The sequence below is a fragment of the Lepidochelys kempii genome, chromosome 6, assembly GCF_965140285.1.
Source record: "Lepidochelys kempii isolate rLepKem1 chromosome 6, rLepKem1.hap1, whole genome shotgun sequence".
Taxonomy (NCBI): Eukaryota; Metazoa; Chordata; order Testudines; family Cheloniidae; genus Lepidochelys; species Lepidochelys kempii.
Genome location: NC_136385.1, coordinates 7,988,314 through 8,007,153, shown reverse-complemented (window position 1 = coordinate 8,007,153; position 18,840 = coordinate 7,988,314). Strand labels below are relative to the sequence as shown.

At 44.3% G+C, this 18,840-nt stretch overlaps 2 pseudogenes; both read left to right on the top strand.

Moving 5' to 3' along the window:
* The first annotated feature begins 4,531 nt into the window (after positions 1 to 4,531).
* Positions 4,532 to 12,776, top strand: LOC140912935 (up-regulator of cell proliferation pseudogene; annotated as a pseudogene).
* A 5,524-nt stretch (positions 12,777 to 18,300) lies between these two features.
* LOC140912934 (up-regulator of cell proliferation pseudogene) overlaps positions 18,301 to 18,840 on the top strand; it is a 107,402-nt pseudogene continuing 106,862 nt past the window's right edge.

Sequence of the window (18,840 nt, the reverse complement as noted above, 5' to 3'; positions counted from 1 at the left end):
TGTAAGGAAAATGAATGCTTTTTCATTCTTCTAAGATCCAAGGGTTTGGGTCTGCGGTCACCTATGCACATGGGTGAGGATTTTTACCAAACCTTCCCCAGGAAGTGGGGTGCAAGGGTTGGGAGGATTTTGGGGGGAAAGACGTGCCCAAACTCCATTTTTTCAGAAACCCAGATAAAGTTTGGTGGTGGCAGTGGAAATCCAAGGGTAAAATAATTTTGTACCTTGGGGAAGTTTTAACCTAAGCTGGTAAAAGTAAGCTTAGGAGGTTTTCATGCAGGTCCCCACATCTGTACCCTAGAGTTCAGAGTGGGAAAGGAACCTTGACAAGTGGAAATCCAAGGGTAAAATAATTTTGTACATTGGGGAAGTTTTAACCTAAGCTGGTAAAAGTAAGCTTCAGAAATTTTCAATTTCAGTAATTTCAGATTTACTGCACACTGGAAAGGCCATGACCACATTATAGAGGAAGAATAACGTATTTAAAATAGGGTTCAGAGTAGCAACCGTGTTAGTCTGTATTCGCAAAAAGAAAAGGAGGACTTGTGGCACCTTGGAGACTAACCAATTTATTTGAGCATATAAATAAATTTGTTAGTCTCTAAGGTGCCACAAGTATTTAAAATACTTAATTTTAAAACAATGTTTAATTTTTAATGCTGAACTCCTCAATTTCATTTAAGGTCAGGTAGGATGGGTATCTGAGGTGGACACACATTGAGTATATATCCCAAACAATTCAGAAAAGCCATTTTTGGGAAAAAGCAATCCAAAATATTTCTGTGTCCAGTGTATCCATAAGCATTTTTTTCAAGAAATAATGTATTGAGGTTGAGCTGCTAAAAGCACGTTCTCTACCTGTTGATTTGAACCCATCACTTTTCTCTTTGAATCCCTCTGCTCACTCCTAATCTGATATTCAATCAGACTTAAATTATTGGTCACCTTTTCAAGGAAACTCTGTCTCCTACCTAGATGAGCTTTACCCTTGTAAAGAATTCCATTTCATTGTGGCAGACAAGAGTAAATGTTGACCACAGTCTTTGTCCTGTAGCGTTAGTTGATTTTTTAGATACACTAGGCCAAGGCCATTGAACACCTTGAAGATAAAGACCAAGATTTTGAACTTGAATGCTACTGCATTTCAACCTTGGAGGGTTCACCTGGTGCATAGGGAATGGGATTTTTTTAATTATGAGGCATTTGTGTTTCATCAAAGAAGAAAATCTTCTACAAAGGACCAGCTGTTGTGAAATCAGGTTTTCTCCAAATATTACTCCTGGAGGAATTCTGTACTACTGTAGGCATGCATAATTAATGAGCCATGCATATCTTTAATTTTTTGTGTAGAAAAAAAAGCTTCTGCCAAAATGTTGCTGCATTCCACCTTTTGCCCACCAGAGGGCACTGTGTCACAAGAACAGCAGCAGATACCCGCAGAAAATAATAATTACCACTGGGGGGGGGGGGGGGGGGCACAGGAGAAAACCTTTTGTAGTGATAAGCAAGGTGGGCCATTTCCAGCAGTTATCAAGAAAGGTTTTCTCCCCCCCCCACTCCGCCCTGACTCTCCTGCTGGTAATAGCTCATCTTAAGTGAGTGTGTATGATAACACCCATTTTTTCATGTTCTGTGTGTACATAAATCTCCTCACTGTATTTTCCACTGAATGCATCCGATGAAGTGAGCTGTAGCTCACGAAAGCTTACGCTCAAATAAATTGGTTAGTCTCTAAGGTGCCAGAAGGACTCCTTTTCTTTTTGCAAATACAGACTAACATGGCTGATACTCTGAAACCTGTCAATATTCCTAGAGATTATTCTCAGATTTCTGACAAGCATAGGGTTGTCTGCAGCGTAGTTGTAGCTGGGTAGATCCCAGGATATTAGAAAGCCAATGTGGGTGAGGAAATATCTTTTCTTAGACCAGCTTCTGTTGGTGAGAGTGACAAGCTTTTGAGCCACAAAGAGCTCTTCTTCGGGTCTGGGAACATTACTCCCAATGTCAGAGCAAAATGCAAGATGAAACAGATTGTTTAGCATAAGTAGTTAGCACATATTGTAAGGGACCATTCAAAGTAGAGTGGGCCATTAGCACCTCTGCAAACATAGGAAAAAAAGAGGGCGTTAGTGGATTACAGATTGTTTTAATAAACCATAAATCTAGTGTCTCTGTTCAATCCATGATGTCCATGATCCACGATTTGGTGTCCAGCAGAGTAATGAATGTAAGCTCCCTGGTTCTTCTTTTCACAATGCTGGGCAAGTTTCCTTTGAGGATTGGGACTGATAGGTCAGATATAGAGTGATTACTTTAAGAAAAGTGTTCACCCACAGGTGATAGGGTGTTTTTGTCTTTTATCATTTTCCTGTGTATATTCATTTGAGTGTATAGTGGTTATCTGTTTCATCCATATAATCATTATTCGGGCATTTAGTGCACTGGATGAAGTGTGCTACATGTGATAGGCATGTATAAGATCCTGGAATCTTGAAAGGTGTTTTGTGTGGAGTGTTGATCATGATAGTAATGGAGATATGTCTGCAAGTTTTGCATCTATTGTTCTGGCAGAGTCTGGTGCTGCTTTGAGTGGGTGTGTCCTGGTCTGTGGGGAGCTTCCTCTTGATGACGAGTGTTACCTGGGGTTTTCAGAACCCACAACAGGGGCAACTTAACTATTTCACTCCATGCAGTGTCAGGAATCAATCAATAGGAACACAGCAGTTCTGTCTGATCAAGGATTAAATGCAACTAAGTATGCTCTTATCTAACACTGCAGTTTATTAGATTTAAGCATACAGAGACATAAGCAATAGGTTTAGAACATCCCAGATATTTTTCCTAACATCTCGAATGGTATTGAGTAATTAACAGCAGGTTTGTAGTGGCCAGTTGCTCACCCACCAGGGAGAAAGGGTGTCAGAAAAAAGTGTCTCAAGATGGCTTCAGAGGACTGCTCCACAATATACTCTATTAGCTAATCTTTTATAACTAACTTCTACAAAACACATAGGTCATAATGACCCCAACTGGATCATCTCTTTTCTAACTTTCAGTCAACTTTTCATATCAGAGGTGCCTAGATTCAAAGTTTTCCAACCACCAAGGTTTTCAGTCTCAGTTGTTTACTTGTCTGTCCCCTCCTCCCATTCTGATTATCAAAAACTATCAGCTAGATATGACCTCGCTTCTAAAAGCCTGTCTCCAAATTAACCCTTAACTATGTGGTGTTCTATTTCATTAATTCCTATTGGCAGAATGCACATAATATGGTTGCAATTAGTTTGATCACATAATGGGGTATACATATCCCTCAAACCAGGGCAACAATGAGTTTGAAGAGATTGTTTGAAGACCAGAAGAGATGATTCTTGAAATATTTCTTTCATGATGGGGTACCCATCGCGTATGGGGTGTAGTTGTTTACACCCATTGGTGGTTACACTAGCTTTACTGTATGGGTTCCAGTGCGGGGTGGTAGGTGACAAATAGGGGTATGCAGTGAGAAGGGGGTTTATTTCTGTACTGAAGCAGGTTCTCCTGGGGTATTTGGGTGGCCTGTTGCATGATGCAATCTACTTCTCTGATGGAGTGTCCTTGTTTGGTGAAGGTGGTTTTAAGTGAACATAAGAACGGCCATACTGGGTCAGACCAAAGTCCATCTAGCTCAGTATTCTGTCTTCTGACAGAGGCCAATGCCGGGTGCTTCGGAGGGAATGAATCAAAAAGGTAATCATCAAGTGATCCATCCCCTGTCACCCATTCCCAACTTCTGGCAAAGAGAGGCTAGGGACACCATCCCTGCCCATCCTGGCTAATAGCCATTGATGGACCTATCTTCCATCAATTTACCTAGCTCTTTTTTGACCACTGTTATAGTCTTGGCCTTCACAATATCGACAACAAGTGTGTTAAGCCAGGGATAGTCAATAGGCGGACCATGGGCCAAATCCGGACTGCGAGATGCTTTTGAATGGATCCCACAATGTTTTTATTTGTTTATTATCATTATGGGTTTCTCAATTTTTTTTTCTTGGAGTCTGGACCTTGACTATACCTTGACCAAGAAATTTGGACCTTGACAAAAATAGGTTATCCCTTCATTAAGGTATATATCACTTACTTTCTCCTCAGAGCACATTCTGTGGTATCTGAGTGGCTTTCAATAACATATTTCTTGGTATGGTTGGGGTGGTTACTAGATCTATGAAGGTAGGTGTGGTGATCCATGGGTTTCTTGTATATGGTTGTCTGTAGGGTTCCATTGTTGAAGCTGATTGTGGTGTCCAGAAGTTGATGCTAGTGTGGGAAAGCTCCAGAGAGAGTTTAATGGATGGGTGGTGGTTGTTGAAGTTGTGGTGGAAGTCTGAGGGAGTTTAAGCTGTCTTCCCATAGGATGAAAATTTCTCAGGTATATCACTGGTTTCATGATGCACTTCTCCAGAAATTCTTCTTCAGGATGACCCATGAAGAGGTTAGCATATTGGGGAGCCATCCTAGTACCCCTGGCTGTTCTCATGCTTTGGACAAAATGTTTATTGTTGAAGGTAAGTCTATGACAGGCGAGGATGAACTGGATGAGTTTGGCTATGTGTTTGGGATGGATAATTGATGGTTGTCCACTGTCTTTTAAATATTTGGGGCAGGCAGCTATCCTGTCATTGTGAGGGATATTGGTGTAGAGGAAAGTGACATTCATTGTGGCAAGGATGGTATTCTGAGGAAGGTTGTTAATACTGTGGAGTAGAGTAGGGCTCAAATGTACTTGAGCCATCCAGCTACTGTGAGAGTGGACTGTCTGGAAAGACTCTTGTCTAGGCTCACAGCACATGCACGTTTCAATCTCTTTGGCTCATGAGTGTTTGCATGCAGTCTTCTAGAAAGCCAAAGGTTTCCTTTAATAGATGTTTTCAGTATTGCTTCCTCAAACGGGCAGTGAGTGCCACACACTGGCTGAAATAAATGCTGAGTGACTGAGATCAAGTAGGGGATGTTGAGCTCTGTGGTGCACAATCCCCTCCATTATAAGACTGCTGATTTTGCAAAATGCTGTGTTTTTGACGAGCTGTGTCTGGGGAACTCCTTGCTCAAATGACCCCAAAATTTGGGTCACTAACCCTATCCTGTTCCCCCATGAGACAACAAATTTCAAGTCAGTCCAAGTAAGCATGGAGATCTTACAGCACTTAGAAGAATTAACATTTAAGTAGAAAGGGCTTCTCAACCTAAACTAAAGCAGAGCTGGTGCTTCATTACAGAATCATAGGACTGGAAGGGACCTCGAGAGGTCATCAAGTCCAGTCCCCTGCCCTCATGGCAGGACCAAGCACCATCTAGACCACCCCAGACAGGTGTTTGTCTAACCTGCTCTTAAAAATCTCCAATGATGGAGATTCCACAACCTCCCTAGGCAATTTATTCCAGTGCTTAACCACCCTGACAGTTCGGACATTAGGAAAAATTTCCTATCTAAACTTCCCTTGCTGCAATTTAAGCCAATTGCTTCTTGTCCAATCATCAGAGGATAGGAAAATAATTTTTCTTCCTCCTCCTTATAACAACCTTTTAGGTACTTGAAAACTGTTATCATGTCCCTTCTCAGTCTTTTTTTTTCCAGACTAAACAAACCCAATTTTTTCAATCTTCCCTCATAGGTCATGTTTTCTAGATCTTTAATCATTTTTGTTGCTCTTCTCTGGACTTTTTCCAATTTGTCCACATCTTTACTGAAATGTGGCACCCAGAACTGGACACAATACTCCAGTTGAGGCATAATCAACGTGGACTGGAGCATAAGAATTACTTTTCATGTCTTGCTTACAACACTGCTGCTAATATATCCCAGAATGATGTTTGCTTTTTTTGCAACAGTCTTACACGGTTCACTCATATTTAGCTTGTGGTCCACTCTGACCTCTAGATCCCTTTTTGCGGTAATCCTTCCCAGGCAGTCATTTTCCATTTTGTACATGTCCAACTGATTGTTCCTTCCTAAGTGGAATATTTTGCATTTGTTCTTATTGAATTTCATCCTAGTTACCTCAGACCATTTCTCCAGTTTGTCCAGATCATTTTCAATTATAATCCTATCCTCCAAAGCACTTGCAACTCCTCCCACCTTGGTATCGTCTGCAAATTTTATAAGTGTACTCTCTATGCCATTATCTAAATCATTGATGACTGTATTGAATAGAACTAGACCCAGAACTGATCCTTGCAGAAGCCGACTCGTTGTGCCCTTCCAGCATGACTGTGAGCCATTGATAACTACTCTGGGAATGGTTATCCAACCAGTTATGCACCAACCTTATAATAGCTCCATCTCAGTTGTATTTCTCTAGCTTTTTAATGAGAAGGTCATTTGAGACTATATCAGATGCCTTACTAAAGTCTCGATATACCACATCTACCGCTTCCCCCTATCCACAAGGCCATCACCCTGTCAAAGAAAACTATCGGGTCGGTTTCATATGATTTGTTCTTGACAAATCCATGCTGACTATTACATATTGCCTTATTATCTTCTAGATGTTTGCAAATTGATTCCTTCATTATTTGCTCCATTATCTTTCCGGGTACAGAAGTTAAGCTGACCGGTCTGTAATTCCCTGGGTTTTTCTTATTTCCCTTTTTATAGATAGGCACTATATGTGCCCTTTTCCAGTCTTCTGGAATATCACCCATCTTCCATGACTTTTCAAAGATAAGAGCTAATGGCTCAGATATCTCCTCAGTCAACTCCTTGTGTATTCTAGGATGCACTTCATTGGGCTCTATTGACTTGAAGACATCTCACTTGTCTAAGTAATTTTCAACTTGCTCTTTCCCTATTTTGAACCTACCCCATTTTCACTGGTGTTCACTATGTTAGGCATCCAATTGCCACCAACCTTCTTGGTGAAAACCGAAACAAAGAAGTCATTAAGCACGTCTGTCATTTCCACATTTTCTGTTATTGCTTTTTTGTCTTCATTGAGTAATGGGCCTACTCTGTCCTTGGTCTTCCTCTTGCTTCTAATGTATTTGTAGAATGTTTTCTTGTTACCGTTTATGTCTCTAGCTTGTTTGATTTCCTTTTGTGCCTTGGCCTTTCTAATTTTGCCCCTACATACTTGTGTTGTTTGTTTGTATTCATCCTTTGTAATCTGACCTAGTTTCCACTTTTTGTAGGACTCTTTTTTTTATTTTTAGATCATGGAACATCTCCTGGTTAAGCCAGGATGGTCTCTTGCCACTCTTCCTATCTTTCCTGTGCAGTGGAATAGTTTGCTCTTGTGACCTTAATAATGTCTCTATAACACATAATAAATGGGTTAATTTTTTATCAGGTCCAAATACCCTAACACTGCACTGGAGACATTACCGTACCAGGACTGGCCTGGAGGTGTCTTCGCATTAGCTCCCCATGTTGCAATGTGGGTAAATTTGCTTTGTAAGTAATGACAGTACTCACAGCTCCCCAAAAGGACAGAGGAAGTAGCGTGAGTGAAGGGACTGATTTGGTCGCTGGGAAGTAAGCAAAGCCACAGTGCTGTTAGCTACACCTGTAAAAGACATGTCCCAGCAAAGAGATGGAGGAAGATATGAAGAAAATCAAAAATAAGTCTTCCCAGAAGGTGTAATCTGCACTGACTGCTGAAAGGGAAATAAAGGGTCAGATCCTCCGGATGAGCCATTGATGCCCAGCACAGCTCAGGGTGAGGGGTGAAGGCTACCATCACAGCCACCTGATCCTCAGACTGCCAGGCACCAGTCTGATCCTGAGCAGCAGCTTAGAGCAGCCAAGGGATCATTCCAGCTTCTGGGATCACCACAGAGACAGGGTCCTGAGTCTATGCCCCCTCCTCCAGTAGCTGTGAGCTGGGATGTCATAGAGCTGGTTATACTGGAAGATTTTCGAGGAAATTCTCAGTTGGCCACTTAAGCCATTTTAAAGTGGACTTTGCACTGCGCTGAGGATAAGGATTGGGATCAAACAATGCAAACCAACCTAGTGGAGTTCAAAGTGGGCCAGAACTATGTTTTATTTGCATGGAAGTAATCCCATTGGCTTCATTTTTGTTAAACCAATATAAGTAAGAGAAGAATTGAATCCAGGATGTATAAGTCATCTGTTACTTACTGGGTACTGCTTTTCTTTAAATTACAAACATCAGGCTGTCTATGGAATGAGTAAACTGTATATAAAGTCACCATTTTCTACTCTGAAATTTTGGTTTGTTTTAACTTCCTTCTGCAGAAAGAAGTAAAGCATTTCAAGATGTTCTGTCCAGATTAAACCTGGAGAAGCACAGAAGCATCAAGATCAGGCTGAGGGATGTTTTGGAGATCTGCCCAGAAAGCATCAAGAACAGGATTCCAGAGGCATTAGGTGATTTACCTTGGCATTTCCTGAGGAAGGTCATAGCTCTGAATGGGACGGCCAGAAATACAAGCATTGGGCACAAGGCTCCTGCAGAAGAAATGGATGATTATGAGGAGAAACTGCATACTGATGGCAGTTTCTGTTTTAGTGACACTGAGATGAAAGTTTCTCTGCAATCTCTTGATGTTCTTTGTGCTGTTCTGCTTTGCTCAGTTTCCTACAGCAGGAGATCCTGTCCAAAATGTCCATGTGCCAGTTTGCCCTCCCTCTGGTGCTACCCACCCTCAACACCCCCAAGGGCACCCTATTACTGTGGGCCATGAGGGACATTGTGAGGAAGTGGAGGCCGCACTCCCTGGCAGAGAGCAGAGGGTTCAGAGAGGAGAGCCTGGTGCTCACAGAAATGCCAACGATTTCTTTTGTGTGGATGGGGAGCTACAGCTTCTCCAAGTCCCAACTCCTCAATGAGGTTCTCAGCCCCTCCCAGCAGCACCATGATTTCTTTATCCATCGGGACATGGAGTCTGGGAACTTCCTTCAGAAAATCGCAGATGGGCTGGTTGAGATTTCCTGGTATTTCCCTGGGGGGACGGAAAATTCTGATCTTTTCCCAGAACCCATTGCAGTTACAAATTTGCATGGAGACATTGAGTCCCACTGGCTACAGTTTAGCTTTTTAACAGCGGTCTCCTCCGCAGTGTTCATAGTTACCGAGAGCATCGGTGAGAAAGAATACGAGCTGTTGTCATCTCTGAAAAAAACCAGCTCTAAATATTACTTCATCCTCAACTGCAAGAATAAGAAACCCAAAGAAACTCTGGGATTTCTTAATAAGCTGTCCTCAGTGTTGAAACTGAGCAAATCACTAGTACTGGTGAAAGATAGTATCATGAATAATGCAGGATTTGTGGAAAAAGGTGAAGTCCACCATAGGAACCATAGTGAATTCATCTCCGAAGACAGTGAGTTTGGGAGCCATGGCTGTGACGGCACGTGACCTGGGAATCCAGGTGGATGAGGAGTGTCAGGCATGTCAGTGTGCGAGGAAATATACTGAAGAAATCACTGCAGAAATAAGAGATGGGGCAAAATACAAAAGGGAAATGCTGAGCCTGCAAGGAGACCCATGGAAAAACTTGGCTAAATTGGAAAAAGAGATGTGCCTAATGAAAAGGCAAGGGGACGTGGCCATTGAAGACTATAAATCTGCACTGAAACAGAAATGGTTAGAGATACGTAGACAGCAGAATCAGTGTGACCGTACTAATGGTTTGACTAAGTTTATCAATGGAATAGTACAGTTGAATCCAGTGGAGAAACATTACTTTCTGAAATGGATGAAATTTAGCCTGGATAAAGAAGGGAAAATGGAAGAAAGCCAAAGACAATTCTCCCATCTCCCATGCACAGCAGCTGACCTGATGCTGGAAGGGTTTCCTGTGGAGCTGATCGATGGAGATGCCTCCAACATCCCCATGAACTGGGTAGTAGATGTTCTAACTCATCTCCATATCAGACTAGGGGGTAGATCCAGAATGGTGGTTATAACAGTGCTGGGAGTGCAGAGCACTGGGAAATCCACTCTTCTCAACACCATGTTCGGCCTGCAGTTTGCAGTGAGTAGCGATCGATGTACGCGAGGAGCGTTCATGACACTCATTAAAGTTACAGAAGCTGTTCAGGAGCTGCTTGGCTGTGATTTCATCCTGGTGATAGACACTGAAGGTCTGAAGGCCCCTGAACTAACAGCACTGGAAGACAGTTATCAACATGACAATGAGCTGGCCACTCTGGTGATTGGACTGAGTGACATCACCATCGTTAACATGGCCATGGAGAATGCCACAGAAATGAAGGATGTTCTGCAAATTGTGGTCCATGCATTTCTCAGAATGGAGGAAATAGGAAAACAGCCAAACTGCCAGTTTGTGCACCAGAATGTCAGTGATGTGTCTGCTCATGATCAAAATATGAGGGACAGGAAACACCTCCTGGAGCAGCTGAATGAAATGACCAAAGCTGCAGCAAGGATGGAAAAGCAAAGCAGGGAAATGACATTTTCTGATATTATGGAGTATGACCCAGAAAAACACAATTGGTACATGCCTGGCTTGCGGCATGGAGTCCCTCTCATGGCTCCCGTAAACACTGGATACAGTGAGAGTGTGTGTGAGCTAAAGAAATACCTGTTTGAATTCATAGAGAACCGTTCACGGAAAAGAGCTGGAAAGGATATTCCTGATTTTATTGTATGGTTGAAGAGCCTGTGGAAGTCAGTGAAACATGAGAACTTCATCTTTAGCTTTAGAAACAGCCTTGTAGCTGAAGCCTATCACCAGCTGTCTGTGAAGTATTCTGAATGGGAATGAGGTTTCCGCAAGGAGATGTATCTCTGGATATCTGAAAAAGAAACTTTTATCCAGAATCAGCTGCCAGAGACACTAGAGGGTGATCTCTTTCACAGCTTAAAAATGGAAGCACAAGGGAAGCTACAGCAGGGAGAACAGAAGCTCTTGAATAACTTAGAACAGTATTTTAAAGGTGAAGCTCCAAATTTGAACCTGATAGAAAAGTACAGAGAAGATTTCAAAAGGAGCGCAAATAGCCTCAAAAGAGAACTTGAAAATTATTCAAGCAGTAACTGTGAGGAAGCAATTCGAATACGAAGAGGACAGCACAAGATAGACAATATCCAGTCTGGGTACAAGCAGAAAATTGAAGGGGAAGTTGACAGACTCTTGGCTGAATGCCGAAACAGAGAAGATAAACTAGACAATGAGAAACTGAAAAAAGAATTTGAAACGATGTGGCGAGAAACCTTGTCAGAGTTAACGCTCTGTACTTTACAGAAATGTCAAGTTGTTCAAGATATGGATCTCCAGCTGAGAAAGGATCTGAAGCACAGAGGGGGTGCTGTCAGACAGATACTGCAACATGCAAAAAGCCTGCTGGATTATAGAATGAAGTCTTTCACAATGAAGAAGGAATACTTAAACCTAAAATGGACCAGAGCAGTTGCAGAATACTTCTCACAGGAATGTTACTGTAAAACTGAAGAGCTTGCTCTATCTTTAATGACTGAATGCAAGAAATACATTGAAGAAAAAGTTAAATCCAAAACAGACTATGATGAAACCTATTGTGGAGAACTGCTGCATATGGTTAATGAGAGGTTAAAAGAGGAGGAGATTGAGAAACTTCACACTTCTCCTTTGTTTGAAGTTGACCTGAAGCTTCACGTTTGGGGGAAGCAGCTTGGGCATTTCAGAAGATGCATGAAGATTTTATCAAAGAAAATGATCCTCAGCAACATCTGGAGAAGCTGAAACCTCATTATTTCTCCATATTTACTGATCTCCATTTGGAAAAGAAAGAGAGCCAAACGAGGGCGAGGAATTTCTGTGATCAGTGTCTCAAACCTGCCCTGGTGGGTTATGTCAACAAAAGGCTCGGACTAGAAATAGTTGACAATTTTCTCAGCAGTGAACAGGCCCTTGAATACACCAGCCGAAGCTTCTTTCAGTTCTTTTTGCTAAAGAAGCTGCTGGAAGAGATGAACTTTGACAACTATGTGAAATAGATAAGTAACTATGAAGAGTTTGTCAAATCCTGGATACAGAGATGTCTGATAGACCACTATGGAGGGAAGGCAAGTTTGAGGGATTTGGAGAAAGGGATTCTATCCAGAATAATAAATAAAATCAAGGGAGTTCTGAAAAACTCCATAAATAAAAACAATAACACAGTTTCTGCCTTTTTAGACAGCTTTTGCAAAGAGCTGCAGCAGGACCTGGCCATTTCCAGCAATAGCTTAGTTGGAGTACAGTTTAAAACCACAGCAAAAATTGAGCAGCTTTCTGGTAACATTGAAATCTTCCTTCTGGAGCTGGAACAACAAATCTTAACCCAGTTTAATCATTTGGAACTTGAGACCAAACTCTCCAGCCTGCCAGTGAAACCCCAGGATGAGATCTTCAAGCGAGTGTTTGGCTGTGGGAAGCAGTGTCCGTTCTGTGAAGCCCCCTGTGAAGCAGGAGGCACTGACCATAAAGAGCATTTTGTATCAGTCCATCGACCCGAAGGGTTAGGGAACTTCAGGGATTGTGATTCACAAAAGCTTGAGCATTCCATATGCTCCTCTGATGTGGTTTCCAATCGTGAATTCCAAACTGCAGCCGCAGATGGGAAATTTCAGCCTTTCAAAGATTACCGCCATTACTACCCAGACTGGCACATTCAGACTGGTCCCAATATTGATGCTTCTGATTTCAGGAAATTTGTTTTCAAATCATTCAGTGACCAGTTAGCTAGAGCGTATGGTGCTAAAGCAGCAGATCTTCCAGGAGACTGGAAAAATCTAACTAAAGAGCAGGCGCTGAAGAGCCTAAAGGAAGTGTTTTACATGAAATAATAGACATGCCAAGAGTCTCTTTAAATAGGATACACTTCAACAAAACAAAACCCTTAATTTTAAAAAATGGAATATGAACCAATCTGACAGCCTATACCGTTTTTTAAATTGAAAACTAAAAAAAAAAAAATCAATTGCAGGTCACTTCTTCCAGTTAGTGCAAGGCTGCTGCACAGGAACAGCCATACCAAAGCAAACTGATAGTCCATGTATCCCTGTGTCCTTGCTGAACCAGAATAACAGCCCATCTAGCCTGGTATCCCCACCTCTCTGCAGTACTGGATCAGACCAATCACCCATATAGCCTAGTATCCCACATCCTTGCTGTATTGGATCAGACCTAAAGGCCATCTAGCTCGGTATCTCATCTCCCTGCTGTACTGGATCAAACCAGTGATCCATCCTGTCTCTGACAGTGGCCATTACAAGATGTCTCAGTGGGAGGTGCAAGAAACCATCTAATGGAAATTGTATAGAAACGTTTTTAGAGGAGAAGCTTCTTCCTAACATAACTATGTAAACAGGGTCCGAATGAGTTCTCCCATGACAGCTAGCTGGGAGCGGGAGAGACTTTAGGAGGAAATTGTATTTACATGAACTCACCTACTCTGCCTAGATATCCAGCAGATATAGAGGTGTTGCTCAAAGTGATCAATATTGACTTGTGTTGGGTTACAGATCACTTTAGTACTGAATGAAGGGGTAGTGAAATGTTGTTGTCAGTGTTGTTGCATTTATTGTATAAGTAAAGGGGAGCAGAATTGTGCTTAACCTGTCTCAAATGAGGGGTCACCCTCAGCTGAAAGGACTCATTAAGCCAGGTGCTTGAATGCCTGACTCCTGCGAAAGTAAGAGGGGTGAGGAGAGGTATCTCTGCCAGGAGGAGTGAACTCTCCCTAAGGGTCCCTGGTCTGGTTTAACCTGTTTCTCCCCACTGTTCAGGAGATAGGGCCTTTTGTTATTTTAAGTGCTCAAAAGAGCTGACAATTACTTGTGGCAGGACAGCATTTCTGCCCAGCCTAATAGCTGAAAATCACTAAGGACTTGGCTACACTTGTGAGTTAGAGTGCATTAAAAGCAACCCCGGGCACCCTAACTCATGACCCATCCACACTGTCAAGGCACGTAGAGCACCTGGACTTTGTAGCGGGAGTGCCCCTGGAAATCCACCTCCACCAGAAGCATAATGCTTGGTGCATCTCGGCTGAAACGCCCCAGCGTCAGTGTGAACGAGGTGTTGCATTACTGCGCTCTGATCCGCCTCCAGAAACGTCCCCTAATCCCCTTAAGTCAAGTGGCCACTCTTGTCATTGTTTGGAATCGGCTGTAGGAATGCGGATATGTCCTTTCAAAGCGCCGTTTCTGACAGCTGGCATGCTTATCTGCTCTGGGACAAAGCAAACCATTACTGTGGAATGTTGCTTGAGAGGCAGGAAGAGGGGAGTCTGCTGCTGTCTGAACTTACAAGACAGCATGCTGACATGCTCTCATCCCCCCCCCAAACCCACTCTCTCTCCCCCCACATACACACAACACACTCCCTGTCACACTCCACCCAACACCACCCCATTTGAAAAGCATGTTGCAGCCACTTGCATGCTGGGATAGCTACCACAATGCACTGCTCTGTGGCCGTTGCAAGAGCTGCCGTTGTGCTGGCATTGTGAACACACAGCAGCGCTTTCCCTGCAGCGCTCTCTGAGGGGCACTGCAGCTCCTGGAGCTGTACATCTGACAGTGTAGACATAGCCTAAGTTACATCAGTGAAACTTTCTTTATTGAAGACAAGGGCAGATTCAGGACCTGAGTATTACATAGTAGGAAGTAATTACTTTAGAATAGGCTGTAAACACAGATAAATGATTGGCATGTATGTTGAGTGTTTAAACTGAGTCTCTCCCCCCCAAATAAGAATCTGTTGAAGACAATTAAACTGCTATATTTAGAGCATGACTGTCATTTACTCTCCCTATTGTGCATTAAGAAATTAGTATTCTTGTTTTAATGTAATCACGCATAAGAAACAACAGAAAACCATTTACAGTTAAACAAAATAAACTTGGGAACAGACTTTTTTGTGGTGGCTTATTTATTTTGAAATGTTGCCTTGAAACTTTTTGTTTTATTTAGCCCTGAGAGGAAGGATAGTGGGTGAGGTCAGCAAACATTTCAGGAGATGTGATGCTTCCAAAGTACAAACCCAAGATCCCAAGCAATACAGGACCCCTTAACATTTAAATGAGCCCTTCTGAGAGGCCTGATGCTGATAAGAACGACTGACCTCATGAAAAATGGGCTTTGTTTTCTCATTTAAACAGTGAGAACATTTCATGGAGCCCTGAGCTCTCACTTGGGGAGGGGGTGGGGGGGTGGAGACCCAATGCGGCACAAGTTAGTAACCGCTGTGGTGGGATAGGCAGGGCCAGCTGTGGAGTCAATGGAGCAACCCCCAGGTGAAGCAGTTCAACCCCAACCCAAAGACTGGATTTTCCACAGTTACAAGGGAAATTAGATAACTATACACACAAACAGACCGAAATATGTAGGGTTAGAAATCCCCAGTAACAACACTGATGGCCCAAACTCTCTGTAGTGACCCCAACCCGTGACACTCCCTCTCTGTGTCCCTTCTCGGCAGTGGGGCTGTGAGTGTAGCTGGATTGGGCAGTGGCTCCGTGTACTGTCCCACGGGGGAATCTCTTCTCTTCATTGCCACATGCCACGCAGTTGCCGTACTCTATCTGTCAGCCCAGCTGCTCAGTGGATTTGCCCATGTCACCCGGTTTCAATTGTTCCTTTCCACATAGAATCATAGGACTGGAAGGGACCTTGAGAGATCATCAAATCCAGGGGTTCTCAACCTTTTTCTTGCTGTGGCCCCATTCAACATCCTATAAGAACAAGAGGGCCCGGCAGGGGGTAAGCGTGGGCTCCAGGCCAGGGGGACACACTTGGGCATAGGCATAGTTTTACTTCAATTTTTTTTTGGTGGCGGGGGGGTAAGGAAGGCCTGGCATGGCTCATCCCAGCTCCACACAGCAGGGTCCAGGGAGGATGTGCCATCTCCACCCCCTGACTCGCTCAGGAGGGCACCCAGCTTGTCTGGGCTCTGGGGGGATGCAACCAAAAATGTAACTGAAAGGGGGGACTCAGTTCAAAAAGTTTTAAAACCGCTCAGGTGCGGGCAGGAGGTTAGTTAGGGGCTGTGTGAAATGAGGGGAGTAGCTCAGGGTACAGGGAGGGGATAGCTAAGGGCTGTGTATGGGCAGGGGGTAGCTCAGGGTGCAGGCAGGGGGTAGCTATGGGCTGTATGCAGGCAGGGGGGCTTCCAGTGCAATGCCCAGCTTCAGGGGCAAGTCACTGGGACTCCTGGCTTCAGCCTCCCTGCTGCTCCTGGCTTGTGTGGGAGGGGAGGTTTGTCGGCTCGAGCACCGCGTTGCTCCTGGCTTGGAGGGGGTGTGGGGACCCTGCCGGCTTCAGCCCCACCTAGCTTCTGGCTGTGCCACTCCTGGCTTGGGGGGGATGGGGAGGGCACCGCGGGCTTCAGCCCCGCGCCGCTCCTAACTAGAGCAGGGGGCCCACTGGCTTCAGACCCGCACCGCTCCTGGCTTAGGGGGAAGGGGGGGGCAGGCTTCAGCACTGGGGCTCCAGGTTTCAGCCGTGGGGCTCCGCGGCCCCCCTGAAAGGGCTCACTGACCCCCAGCTGAGAACCACTGATCTAATCCAGTCCCCTGCACTCATGGCATGACTAAGCATTATCTAGATCCTCCCGGACAGGTGTTTGTCTAACCTACTCTTAAAAATCTCCACTGATGGAGATTCCAGAACCCCTCAGGCAATTTATTTCAGTGCTTAACCACCCTGACAGGAAGTTAGCCATTGATAGCTACTCTCTGGGAATGGTTTTCCACCAGTTTTGCACGCATCTTATAGTAGCTCCATCTAAGTTGTCTTTCCCTAGTTTGTTTATGAGAAGGTCAGGTGAGACTGCATCAAAAGCCTTACTACCGTCAACATATACCACATCTACAGCTTCTCCCCATCCACAAGGCTCGTTACCCTGTCAAAGAAAGCTATCAGGTTGGTTTGACACGATTTGTTCTTGACAAATCCATGCTGACTATTACTTATCACCTGATTATCTTCCAGATGTTTGCAAATTTAGAGCTTAATTATTTGCTCCATTATCTTTCCAGGTACAGAAGTTAAGCTGACTGGTCTGTATTTCCCCAGGTTGTCCTCATTTCCCTTTTTATAGATGCCCATTTCCAGTCTTCTGGAATCTCTCCCGTTTTCCATGACTTTTCAAAGATAATCACTAATGGCTCAGATATCTCCTCAGTCAGCTTCTTGAGTATTCTAGGATACATTTCATCAGGCCCTGGTGACCTGAAGACATCTAATTGGTCTAAATTTTTTACTTGTTCTTTTCCTATTTTATCCTCGGATCCCACCTCATTTTCACTGGCATTCAGTATACTAGATGTCCAATTACCACTAACCCTCTTCTTGAACACTGAAACAAAGAAGTCATTAAGCACCTCTGCCATTTCCACATTTTCGGTTATTGTTTTTTCCCTCTTCATTGAGTAATGGGCCTACCCTGTCCTTGATCTTCCTCTTGCTTCTAACGTATTTGTAGAATGTTTTCTTGTCACCCTTTAAGTCTCTAGCTATGATCTGTTTTGTTCCTTGGCCTTTCTCGTTTTGTCCCTACATACTTGTGTTATTTATGTTCATCCTTTGTCGTAATTTGACCTAGTTTCCACTTTACGTACAACAATTTTTTGATTTTTAGATCATTGAGGATCTCCTGGTTAAGCCAGCATGGTCTCTGGCTATACTTCCTATCTTTCCTATGCAGTGGAATAGTTTGCTTTTAGGCCTTGTAGTGGGGCAACTGCCCCACTCCAGTAAAACAGGGGTTAAAAGCATCCCTGGAGAGGGCTGTGGCTGGGCTAGGCTGATTTGGGAAGCAGCCACAGCTGTGGCCAGCTCAATCAGGGTCCAGCTGGCCCTTATAAGAGGGCTTGGGGCCAGAAGTGAGAGGAGTATCACTCTAGCCCTGGAGGGAGAAGGGCTAGCTGCCTGGGAGCAATGTACCTGAAGTGGAGCAGTGCTGGGGAAGGGCAAAGGGAGCTGGGGAGCAGCAGCCTGGTTAAATCCCCAGGCTGAGGCCTTGTTGAAGGCCTAAGAAAGGTACTGGGGAGGCAGAGGGGCAGCCTGGGGATAGGCAAAGGCAGCAGGTCCTACCCCCTCGCCAATGATGAGTAGCCATTACAGACTGCAGTCTGCCCCAGTGAGCAGGGGCTAGATGATGACTGGCAGTAGCCACTGAGGCAAGGTGGGTTTAGAGGGTTGGGGGTTCCCCTGGGAGGGGAGACCCAGAGTGTGGGGGTACAGCTAGGGGGCAGCACCCCAAGGTAAAAGGGCACTGAGGTCCAGGAGGGATATGGGGGCCCTAAGGCAGGCAAGACACCAGCCTGCAGAGGGGGCTCCCAGTGCTGAAGAGCTAACTTCCAAGATGACCAGCAGGAGGCGCTATGCCGGTGAGCCTTCGCCTTGCTACAGGCAAGTAAAAATGTCTCTGGAAAACTGCTAACTCTTGAACTGTTTTTCCCTTTAGACTTGCTACCCAGGGATCTTACCTACCAACTCCCTGAATTTTCTTAAGTCAGCCTTCTTGAAAGGCAGCACCTTGCACAGACACATTGAATGTTGCCTGACATTATCAAGCTCTTTTTGAAATTACTCACAATCCACCCAAACAAAAGAATTCGGTGGCCCGGGCAAGTTTTCCTATCTCAAGTTTTTAGTCCATTATTCCAGGTCAATAATAAACACAGAGAACACGACCAATCCTAGTGTTGCCACTCAGGGCCTCCCACTCTCCAGGTGATCATTAATTCCCACCTCTCCCCATCCAATTCTTACACCTCACATATGGGCTCTGTCTCTCCGATGCTCCCAGCACTGGGCTCTTCTCCCCTTCTGCTGCTGCACTGAGGCTCTCCGGCCTCCCTCCTTGGGGCGGCTCAGGTCTCCCTTCCCACAGCTCGGCCTG